General features: G+C 41.3%; 2 long non-coding RNA genes across 2 annotated transcripts; one reads left to right on the top strand and one right to left on the bottom strand.

Moving 5' to 3' along the window:
* Nucleotides 1-3,011: 3,011 nt before the first annotated feature.
* Nucleotides 3,012-7,327, top strand: LOC147655712 (uncharacterized). Its single transcript, XR_015290336.1, has 2 exons — nt 3,012-3,220; nt 3,657-7,327. It is a non-coding gene; the product is annotated as an uncharacterized LOC147655712 (long non-coding RNA).
* Nucleotides 5,181-10,176, bottom strand: LOC111923978 (uncharacterized). Its single transcript, XR_002861386.2, has 2 exons — nt 9,590-10,176; nt 5,181-7,709 (listed from the first exon to the last, which is right to left on the bottom strand). It is a non-coding gene; the product is annotated as an uncharacterized LOC111923978 (long non-coding RNA).
* Between the last annotated feature and the right edge of the window lie 2,082 nt (nt 10,177-12,258).

Genomic DNA, 12,258 nt, shown 5'->3' with positions numbered 1-12,258 from the left:
TGAGATGGGTTTTGTTGGTGAATTTTTTTTTTCCTCTCTCAGTAAAATTTTTTCTGTAATAATGGTGCTGTCTTTATCCCTCTTTCTGTGGAAGTCAAAAATGCTTTCTGAGGGGCCGGCAAAAGATAGACAGGTCTGAAAAAGATCAGGTCACACAAGAAAGATGTTTCACAGTTGGGAATTTGCAAATACAATATAGGAAAAACACCAAATATAAGTAAAGCTTCGTATTTTCCTAACATTACGTTTGCCCTGATGTATTTTCTGAAAGCCGCCCAAGTATAACTATTTATTTTAACTAAAGTAATCAAGATTAATGTCAGCAGTTATGACACACGCTGTTTGCTAAAGAACACATAGAACAATTGCTCAAGGCAAGCTTCATTAAGAAATCAGATAAAATTAGTAAAACTGATTATATTTCAAAACTCAGCAGCGGCAGCAGCTCAAATTGCCATTCAGGAGCCTCCAATTAACACAATTGGTCTTGTTCACAATCAGCTTTGTAATCTCATTAGCCTATTATATTTTAATCATTGGGATAACTACACAACAAAACTTATTTTATTTTTGCACTGACTGCTGATAGTATAAGTGAACGTGCAACATACTTTTTCTTTCTCTTTTGCTTTCCTTTCTTTTTTTTTTCCCCCATCCAGAGAACAATGCAGACTCCTTAGAGCATTATCCTGGTTACAGATTATTACCATACACTCTGTCAGAGCTAGGGAACGCTGACAGCAGGCATCTAATTTGGCATTAATTGGCAGGGGACTAATTGCATAACTGACATTGCTAGTGAAACTTAGAGAATGTAAGGTAGGGAGAGTGCAAAGTGCCAGAAGAGAGAGAAAGAGAGGGGAGAAAGAGCAAACAAACGCCTGCAGACAGCTCTGTGGACACACGCACATAACTCATTTGCCTCCTTGGTGTGCTGCCTTGTTTCGTAAATGTGTTCCAGAGATATTGCCCCTTGTAAAAACACAAAGTCTTTCTGTCCTTTAGGTACTGGCAGTCTGCAAATGCCTACAATACCAGTGTTTCATTGATATTGAGTATTGCCTGCTGCAATGAGATTATGTTCTATTGATGGGAACTGGGGTGTAACATAGCCATCTACAGAAAGCAATAGGTTGCCCTATTTTCAAGCTGAAAATGCTATGTATTTTATGAACTGCCTCTATCTTGCACACCAGGGATGTCTCTGTGGCTAAAGCCATAATAGGATTTTCCTAAATGATACAGAAATACAAATATTCTGACTGAGCACTTTTCTGGGCTCGTCTTATTTACCAGCAAGCTTTGATACAGTATTTTGCTTCCATCTTTTAGAGGACATTTTCAATTTCCCATTTCCCTTATGAGTGCTTCCTGTAAAGGTGTCAATAACCACTAATTGCGTTCTGCTTGGCCAGTCTGCAAATCAAAACAGCAGAGGCAGCAAGCCAATATGCATTCAAATCCCTTTACTTAGCTGCCTCATTCTCAACTGGAAAGATATGAGAAGGCAAACATTCACACAATTGTATGCCGGGAAATTTGGAGCTGCTCCTGTGATCTCCAAAGATACCTGTGTGGCTGCTGTTAATTCTCAGACTTTTATTTTAAGAGGGTTACTGATGGGGGTATTTCAGTGTTCTTTCTTTATCTTCAGTCCAGAAAATGGCATGTCTTGGATCAGAGAAAATGTGAGAGGAAATAACTCTGCAGTCAGAGCACAATTTATGCAATAACTAAATTAGGGGCTTGCTCCCACAGGCAGGCAGGCCAGTGACACAACATGGAGATTTCCCTCTTTTGGTGTCCTAAGCAAGGATAGGTGGGATTTAGCTGTGCTGAATATCATACAGTGAAACAAGACAGTGATTTGACTTTTGCTCTTCTTTCATAACTTATATGTCACCAGACTGTTGATTTTCTTAAATTGATTCATTATGCCAAAGTGTTAGCTGCCTAATTTCTGCTTGTAATATTCAGCCTGGAGTTTGGTTGAAAGTAGTCTGTTGCCAGCATTTGCTTCTGCAGTTCAAACTGCTTCAATTTCAATGTTATGAAAGTCAATTTCCTTTCCTGGTTTGAGGAATAAGCTGCCCACCAAAAGAAGTTCCAGAAACACTTTTCACAGATTTTTTTTTTTTTTTCCAGTTTCACTTAAAATGTTCATCTTAGGCAAAGATTTCCACCAGAGAAAACCATACACAGAGAAAACCCTTACAGGAAGGCTGTCCAGAGGTGCCAAGAGAGCCAGATCAGGTTGACTGAAAACACCAGGTGCTTGTGTGCAGGACAATCCATTTCAAAGCCTGTTTTGTTCTCTTCTGACATGGATGGGAAGGAGAGGTAGCACCTCTCATGTGTCTCCCCACCACAGCCCATTCTGAACCAACCACATTTGAAAGAGTTGCTTGGGGGCCACATGTTCTATATTTCTGGTGACCGTAGGGATGACCCTTCCTGATGATGCTGGAGGACTGCCGAGTCACAGGCTTTTTGTCCTGTAATCCTGGATCCAAAAGCAACAATTTGTCCTTCTTCCACAAAGCATGTGAGCAGAAGTTTGGAAAGATGATAAATTAGCATTGAGAGAGCATGGAGGATGGGAGATCTTTCCTTTCACCTGCTGCCTAGCATATCTGACTGTGTTTATAGCAACTAGAAGTTTAGAAAAGATTAAAAGGTTATTCCACCATCTTTTTGAGGGGCAATGCTTTGAAGAGATGATGGATTTTGTCATCATTTTGCCTAAATAACTTCCACTATTAAATTTTTGTTTAGTAATCAACTTGTCACCTTCTACCCTATTCTGCTAGCTTTCTGTGAAAGACATAAAACACACTTAAGAAGGTGGACAAACTACTGATAGAATGCTCATGTTCAAACTAAAAAATGCTAGGAGGGGAACATAAAAGTACCAGTTCAAGCTGCTGCTTACCACTAGATGTCCTACAGTGGTACAAATGGCTAAGGTAAGTCAAGTCTGGCACAATGTTGTCATTGTGAGATATTCAGTGATGTTTCTTTTGTTGTCACAACAGACATAGGAGCTACTTTTGTCTCCTTTCTTCACACTGTGTTTGGCCCAGATCTTTGAATGAAAGCGGGCTCCAAAGGGCGTTGATCTCTGGACTGATGTGCCTAAACATATTGATGCATCTGCTGCCAGGCCTCCACCCCATTCCCTGAGTGTTCTGCATTGTCACTTCTCTGCACAAGTCAGCTGGTGAGGAATTCTGCTTTCCTGTAAAGGCTTGCTGGGGTGGGAGCAGAGGCCAGTTCATTCTTAGTATCAAGTAGTGCTGCAGTAGGTAGATATTGCAGAGTGTCAGCCAAACCAAGCTGATGCTGTTTAATGGTATAAGTCATGGTTTCTGACAGCTGCTGGCTTATTGGGATATTTTGTTCACTGAGCACATTTTGCATGACTTGCAAAGATGATGCTATCACTGGTAGTAAGTGGACTCATCATGGGAGAAATGCACAGGCAGCAGCAGAGCACCAGTGCAGCAGAAAGAGTTGAGGGTTGAAAGCTATTCTGTTTAAATGGAGTTGAATTCTGCTTCAGAATCTTGTGAGTGAGCATTTCTGACCTGTAAAGGAGAACTTCTGCTGCTGCTGTGCATGCTGACTGTACCCTTATCTCTTCCTTTGCTCTTGAGGCTTCACCTTGTTGACTTCAGCACATTGTGGAGCAAGCTGCTTGTCACCATCTGCAGAGTATGTGTGAATATTCGCCCCACTGCACCTGCAAGGTGTATTGGAATGAGGCTAAGCTGCCACCTCTCACACCCATGAGATGAGCAAGCTACTCCCAGGCAACAGACTGAAGTATTCAAAGCTGTGGTAGTGCCTCCAAACAAACCATGCCAGCTGGAAATGATCTCTGTCATCTTCGTGGGATACACCACTATGATGTGATGTCACCTGTCTCTGTGGGTTTGAGAGTTAAAATGCATTCAGTATTTAGGGACTTATGAAAATATTCATGGCAATTGTGAAAGGGTGGTGTAGCTTTATAAAAGTACCTAAAGACAATCATTTATGACTCTATTGAAAGAAATGGCTTTTCCCTTCACAATTGAGACTGACATAGATTAATTTATTTCTTTGCCCTTTACCAAGGATCACATTGACTTTATATCAGGTTCTTTGCAGTGCTAGCCAGCCATTTTAAGCCTGGGAACAAAGCTAGTACATCTCATGGCCAAGCTGGATTTTAAAATGCCTTCTACCTTGGTAGAATCATCAGGTTTCTCCCTTACAGAGAAGTTTCTCTGCTCAGACCTAGGCTGGTTGGGTACCATGTGCCCTGCAGCCATGTGTGTCATCTCCTCTGCATGCCTCGTTCTCCCCTTGCTGTTCTTTGTTTCTGCCATTTCCCAGTCTTTTTCACTACTGGTCTGGGCACACAATTACTCTGGAAGACCATAAGCAAAGCAAATTAAAATGCTGTGCCTTGGATTTTGTACCAGTGGGCCTCAGTTCAGTTTCAGAAGTTCATTGTTATTCTTTTGGTATGATAGCGACTCCCTCAGCAGCTCAGACAGCAGCAGCAGATGGGCCTAAGAGTTATGTTTCTGAGTCTGCCTGCCCCTCCTTGCTCTTCCTGTCTGTCTGAGTGCTCACATTTAGTGTTGTAAAATCACACAGCGTGTATCCTGACACCACCCCCAGCAGCAACAACAGAAAAACCCTGGGACCCACTGAAAATGTATCTGTGGGACCAAAAGATATCTCAGGATCCCAGGATCCTGCTTTCTGTGGTCCCAGGTTGCATTCCCTAGTTAAGCACCATCAATATCAATACTTAATGGTATTCTCTAAGCTCAGGCAGTGAAGAAAATAGGGTTGTTATCTATCAAAGCACATTTTAGTTTTTGACAAGTAAAAAGCAGCATGGGGAATGCAGTAAGTCTGAAATGAAAGCCTAAAAGAAAACTCATATAACATCTGGTGTCATTTATCCCCTGTTGGCCTTCCATAGTGTGATATGATGAGCTTGTTCTGATTTAAGATCAGATGATTTGGTTTGAAAGAGGGGAGTGGGGGATGCAGGCAGTCTGGCAGCAAATTGGGATACAAAATCTGCTCAAATAATTGGAAACACGACAGATTTTCCTTAACTGATGCCAGTGGCATCTTAGTTTATCCATCTCTCTCAGCTGAATTTGTTAAGTGCATTATCTTATTGGTTTTAAAGTTTTCATCTCACTTATTTGCAGGGGAAAATGTGAGCAAATCAGTCATGATGGATTGCCTAATTTTCTGGGCTGAATAAACCAGTTTTATAAGACTGTTGATTCCTGGGTTATTAGTTAATAGAAACATTTATCAATTTCTTTATAGAGAAGGGGAAAAAAAACTTTAACCAATGATTGCATTTTAAAACTTTCATTAATGTTTCCACATAATGCTTAGTGTTGGACATGAATATGGTAATCACAGATTTAAGGTTGGCTTGAAGCAAATTTTTTTTCTGTCCTTCCTCTCTTCTTTTTTCTGTAGAAATTAGGAAAAAGAAAGTCAAGCAAAAGGATGTCATTAGATTGGTAATTATGTTGAGTGTTCTTTGATCAAGAAAAGGGGCAGAGGAAGAGAAAGATCATTTCCTAGTTAGCAAATGCAATGCCTGAATCTATTACCAATTTTCCCTACATAAACAGGGCCTGATTCTGTGAGCTGGAGCTCCTATGACTTATCAGTCTCTGTCTCCTTTTTAACTCAAATGTCAGCTGGATGCTAACCCTCACTTCTGTGTGGCTTGAGCACAACATTAAAATTGTACCTAAAGGTATGCCATGAAGCCTTTGAGGTACTTTGAGGTACCTAAATTAATAAACCAGTTTTTGCGTGGTTCACAATGAAAACTCTAGAAATGTTGATTTGCTGATAGAGATCCAAGAGATATAATCGCTGTAGTGACCCTATTATAAAAAACAAACCACTTCTTAATGAGAAAAACTCTCCCTTCAGTCTTAATGAAGTGTCACCGCTATTTGTTTTGAAATGCAATGTCTGCAAGCAGATGAAGACCCAGTGGGCGATGTAGCCAGGGTACTGATAAGATGTGGCACTATTCACTGCCCCGGCTGATGCTCACAGGGACAAAGAGGTGTCCTCTTGCTCTCATCGAGGTGCAGTTTGCCCTCACCCAGGGTACAGCTGTGCCTGCCATGTTACCTGCACATTATAAAGCCTTTTACATAAAGGGCCTTAATATAACTAAGAATCTTTGCACATTGATCAAACCGAAGTATCATTTAAAAAGACATCAAGTTCAGAGCAAGAATACATCATGCGTGGACTGGTGAATAATGAACTCATGTTCTAAATGAGATGCAGGATGTCCATTAAATTTTTTTAACACCTCTATTTCCATTTCCATCTCCTTTTAAGCATCTCGTATACCTGTGTTGAGCAGTGGTTCCAGAAGTGCAAAAGACACTTCCTTCAGAATAAGAATGAAGGGAGTTAAAAAACTTTTATGCAAGTAGACTTTGCTGTGAAATGTTATCTTTTGTTAGTTCAAAGGTTTCTGAAGATATAAATTCTTCACAACTGCCCTGAGGTACTGAGAATGTAAATTGAATACTTTACAATTTGTAGACTGTTCCTGCAGTAATGTGTATCTCCTCTGTGAGTGAGTGTTTAGGGATTTTTCAATTACTGTAGTCTGAAAACTCTCTGAGATTCTTTAGGGCAGAAAAAGGCTTCCTTCTCAAAGTTGAGTCACTGATGTTCAAATTAGCTGCCAAAAGCATTCTAATGATCTGTGTTCCAGATTTTGCTAAACAGGGGAAAAAAATTGGCCCATTTCACCAGGGGAAAGAAAAAAACACCCCAAGCCTTTCCTCCCCCACCAGAAGTATCCAAAGCTTAGGCATTTTGCCAGGGTCAAGAGTGAGATGAATTGTTGACAATAAGTACACCTTGTTCAATAGGTCAAGGTCATTATTAAGGGATTCAAATGAACTTCTTTGCATTTCCAGGGCTGTAGCATATGTGTGGCCTCCAGGCTCACCGTGTTGTTTAATAGCTTTTGTGAAGCTGTAAGTTAAATGATAAATTGGTTGAATATGTCTTTAAATCCAGTCCATTCCAAAACTGTATACTCTTACACTTTTACGTACTGTGATCAAGTGCACTTTACAGAGCATGGTACAAATTGTCCGAAATACCATCACTATGCCAGCTGATTATGATTTAGCAGTGTTTACCATGGACTACTCTTGCTACAGTTTATTGCTGCTAAGGTCAATAACTAATACAATTTAACAGCTATTGCATGGCTAACATATAATAAAAGATCCCAGCGTATTTCTAAATGCAACGTGCATCAAAAATAGTGCAGTTAAAAACACCGGGGGTGATAGAAGTCTATAATATTAAGTAACTCATTAGGACATCATGAGGATCTTCTGTGGCAGCCAGCAGGGGTGACCATCCTCATCCCTCTGACTTTGCAGGGTTGAGCTACCTGTTGTTGGCTTCAGAGCAGGTGGGTGGGTGATCTACCATACCAGGCTGCATCATCTGTGGGATCTTTCCTAAACCCACGCATTGGTCATTTATTTCCAGATGCAGCAACCATGTAATTAGTCCCCAGATGATTTGACACACTTCGTTTGTCAAGGTTTGCGCTGCTCATGTGGTTTCTGCACCGTGATTGATCATTTGGAGCCACTTCTGACACAGAAAGTGGGGAACGTTCTCTGAAATTAGAAGGCAGCAGATTAAAGTGTGTTGAGAGAGAATATTTATTAGAATCACAGAGTCCTTTAGGTTGGAAAAGATCCCTACGATCATGGGACACAACCGTTTACCCAGCACTGCCAAGTCACCATTAAACCATGTCCCTCAGTGCCACATCCACACACCAGGGCTGGTGACTCAACCACTCCCCTGGAAAGCCTTTACCAATGCTTGACTACCCTTTCCTTGAAGAAGTTTTTCCAAATATCTAATCCAAATGTCCCCTGGCTCAGTTTGAGGCCATCTAGTATGGCACAAGTGGTAACTGATGGAATCTATTACCACAAAGGGACGTGTTCTGAGAGAAAAAAACTCAGTTGTATTTGAAAACTGTTTCATTCTTGTAGCCTTCAGATTGTTCGGCCTTAATCTGCTGACTTTGAAAACATTTAGTGAATATTGCCAGTTAATCTCCTCTCAAGTTTTTTTCCTGCCCCCGAGCCTGTTGCTCTCTGGCTTGTATTCTTTGTTCACAAACCTTGTTTTCATTCAGATCCTACCTATTACAATCTACAGATTCGCCCTTTCCTATTTCATTACTCCCTATCCACCAGTATTAATTTGTTCCACTGCATGCTTTACTATTTAGCTTTGTGAGACTTTCTAGTCATCTCAGAGACTTTGCAGCCATTTAAATTATGCAAAATGTGTATGCTTTTAAAACAAAAAGTACACAGCCTGCCCTTTGCAGTCAGTTTATGAAATGGTGTTATCGAAAATGAGACCTACGTCTTTGTAATGTATAAATTCAGTTCACAGTCACTGGTGAACTTCTCTTCCCTGCCTCCAGCTCTGCCAGTGGCCCCTTTCTGCACCCCCAGTGGGCTGGTGTGTTTCTGGCCATGCTGAAGGTGACATCTACTCTTCTCTGCAGATCTGCCAAGGGTCAAAAGTCCTGCAGCGTGCTCTTCATAGACCATCTGCACTATGCCTGGCTTTCAAGAGTGTGATCCACAGGGAGGAGATTTCTCTGCACAGGAATTCTTCATAGGATACAATGAATGCATAATTAAAGAGGATTTTAATGCAAGAAAGTAACAGAAGCATAACTTTGGCCATCCTGTCAGAGCTTAGGCACACCAGAAGCTTTACTGTGACTGAAGAAAAATAAGTCAAAACTGATAAGCTTTCCTTAGCTGATCACTTCTTAAACAAACTCCTGTGATAATTCCCCATTGATAACATAGGAAACAGGGAAATAAGGACACTGACAATTAGGTTATATGCCACAGTCAGACCCCGTGAGAGCCAGGAAATAAAGAGTCAAGAGCAGTTTGATGAACACACAGCACCCACAAGAGTATTTTCCACATGGGTTTCTTTGCAACCCAACTTTTTCACCCTGGGTCTTTGCCTTTTCTCCGGCACTATTTAGTTGCACAAATTATCCAGGATAAACTGAGTAACTGGGCCAAATTACGCAGTTTGATGTGTTTATTTCTGTGTGAGCAGTTTCTGGGATCTGTTCATGTTTCCCGGCTGGATTATGGAAATGCCGAGTTTCCCCCTTTCCTGAACAGTTCGGTGTTCTTCCCCACTGGTCCCTTGCCGGCAAGGATGACATAATCTGCCGTCGGGCCCGTTCCCTGGCAACCATCCCATTTCTTGGCTCTTTCCAGCTGAAAGCCAGTCTGAGTCACCCTGCACATTTCCAGTGTATCAAACAGACATAGGCTCGAGTTAATCTTGTTAGCACAATGAGGCAGTTTTCAAACATTGCAGCAAATCAAATCATCCCTAAGGACCGGGAGGGAGGAGAGGGCGGAGGGAGGGTGGGGGAGAAGGAGGCGAAGGCCAACCATCAAAGGTGGAATAAGCACAGAGGGAGCCCGGCTTCTACCTGGACATCAGGCTCCTCCATCAAGGCACCGCCAGATGCTGCTCTTCTTCCCAGTGCCACCTCCCTTCCCACCGGTCTCCGCATCCGTGCCGTGCTCAGAGCGGAGGCAGCAATGGGCAGCGAGAGGGAGAGCTCATCTATCTGCGAGGAAAGAAGCAGCTTTGATGGTTCCCCAGTGGATGTAATTGTGCTCATTACTGCCCATTTACATTTCATCACTCGATTATCGCAAATGCCTCATTACTGTTGATAAGGGTTTGCTGTTGAACTACTTGCTAACTATTCATTCCTGAGCTTTGCTGTCATCGCAGACCCGTGTGAGACAGGAGAGGACTGGGGAGGGCTGGGGGAGAAGGGGGGGAACATTGAGGAGACATGAGGAGGGGGAGGAGAGACAGGAGGTGAGAAAGGTCTTCTATCAGATTTGATTAAAGGCTGTGATTTAAATCGATATTTAATAAAGTGGCTGCTGCCACATAACGCGTGCAATTCCCCATGCAGGCAGAATCATGAATCCGAGGGCCTTGCTGCCTGCTACATAACTCAATTGGGTTTTGTGCACTGGTCTGGCACCTGTGTCCCTGAGCACAGCGCCTCCGAGGTAATGGGTTTATGAGCCGATGAACAGAGCTGATAGGTTCTAAATGGATTAACTAGGTGTCTGCAGCCTAGTGATGAATACATCAGGAAAGGGGAAAAAAAAAAAAAAGAGAGATAGAGAAAGGAAAAAGGAAAAAAATATTGTCTGCATAAGCAGAGAGTGATAGAATGTGTTGACAGACACTGTGGCTGTCACGAACCCCACAGGGTGAAACACTGCTCAGCTCCTGTCAGTCAAGTGCTCTTTGAAGAGCGGCTGAGACAGTAGGCAGCAGTGCTTCACAAGCCTGCAGGTGACAGGTAGCATCACCCTGCTGCTGCTCCAAGAACTGCTGCAAAAGGCTAAAGTGGAGCATGACTCATCTAAAAGCCATGGCCAGTCTGGGATTTCCACAAAGGCGCTGCATGTGCCGTTTTGGCTGGTGGCTCTGCCTTCCCCCTGTGGCTCAAGCACACGCTCCAGCCAACCTGGATGTGTATTTATATCCCCGGGAGTGGGTTATCACTGCTATTCTTGTGCTCTCACAGTGGTTCCTCAAGCAGGGTTGGATTTCTGCAGTGCTGAGCCCTGCACACAGACGCCCACTGTAAGGCACTTCCTGCCCCTAAGTGTTTTTTAAGTGGGTAAACCACAAGAGTCATGAAAGAAGTATTTTTGTATTCCCAGATGGGAGACAGGAACAGACAGATTAAATAATTTGACAAAGATTCCATAGGAGAACTGGAAATTGAAGCCAAATCTCTTAAACCCAGGTCTAATGCCCTAACTGTGGAGTCATCCTTCTTCCTGTGCACAGGGCCATGGAGCATCACAATCCATGACTGATCTACAGAATATGTTGAGAGTGGAAAATAAAATCAGATAGACCTTAATGATGACATCTTTTTACTACCATTAAACTGCCAAAAGTATAGTGTTAGGTTGGATTATTTTGTGGGTTTACAACTTTTCTACCACCCCTTGTATTGCCTAAGAAGATTCATGTTTTTTAAGCTCCATGATCTGCCACAGCACTGAAAAAAAAAAAAAAAGAAAGAAGAGAAGAAAAAAAAGAAAAAAGAAAAAAAAGAATAACAGAAAATAAAAAAGAAAAAGAAAGCCATGTTATTATATGCAGACATTACACAGATAAATGAACCAGTGTCTGTATTTGCTGTCACAGTTACACAGGAGTTAACCAGACTGCTTTGAAGTAGGTAGCTGTATTTTAGAATATGTTGCCTTTTTACTAAAAATTGAAAACTGAATACTTTTATTTGAAAAATACCTCCACAGTGCTTATGAGAGTTATATTTTGGATTTTTATCCCACCATTGTTCTTGCTGTGTGATTCTCCCCAAACACATTACATTGCATATAATTTTCACCTCTTGCTGAGCTGCTGCAATGAATTACAGAATCCATTGGATTCCTATGGGAAATGAAGTCAAAAATATCAGTACCCAGATATTTCAAAATTAAAATCTTTAGTTAAAAGAAAAAAAAAAAAAAAGGAAAAAGGGAGCCTTTTGCAAGAAATAGCCAAATTTCCCCTTTTATTTTTGTGAAAAATTGAGTAATTTTTAGCCTTCAATATGTTTAACATAGAACAAAGTAGACATATAAAATAGCTGCTTACTATGTTGTTGTACATAAACCACAATTTAAAACCACTGTCTGATTGTGTTAAGCCATGATTTCAAAAGTCTCCTCAGCCAGGGTGCATCCAGGAAAGAAAATCCTCTGGGGTATTGATCTGCACCCACATTTTCTGGTTGCTTTTTAAATTCTTGTTCCAGTTTTTAGTAAGGCTATTTCTGAAAGGAAAAAAAAAATAGTAATGGAATGAGGTTTTTTTGTTTTGTTTTTTTTTTACTTTCCTACAAAACAACTTCTACAACAAAATTGTATGTAATTAGAGTGGCTTGAATCATTCAGTATTATTCAGACCATCTGGGTTAACTATATAATGTCATCCCAGCTATAGAAGGCTTCATTAAAAATGTTATGAGAAGAAGCAGGTTTCTCTATAAGGATGCATTTTGGAAATGGAAAAGAAAGTTATGAACATGGAGACAAATACATCCAT

Source organism: Cyanistes caeruleus, chromosome 1 (genome assembly GCF_971803275.1).
Source record: "Cyanistes caeruleus chromosome 1, bCyaCae1.hap1.1, whole genome shotgun sequence".
Lineage (NCBI taxonomy): Eukaryota > Metazoa > Chordata > Aves > Passeriformes > Paridae > Cyanistes > Cyanistes caeruleus.
Note: the sequence above shows the minus strand (reverse complement) of the source record. Positions and strands in the feature narration are given on the sequence as shown.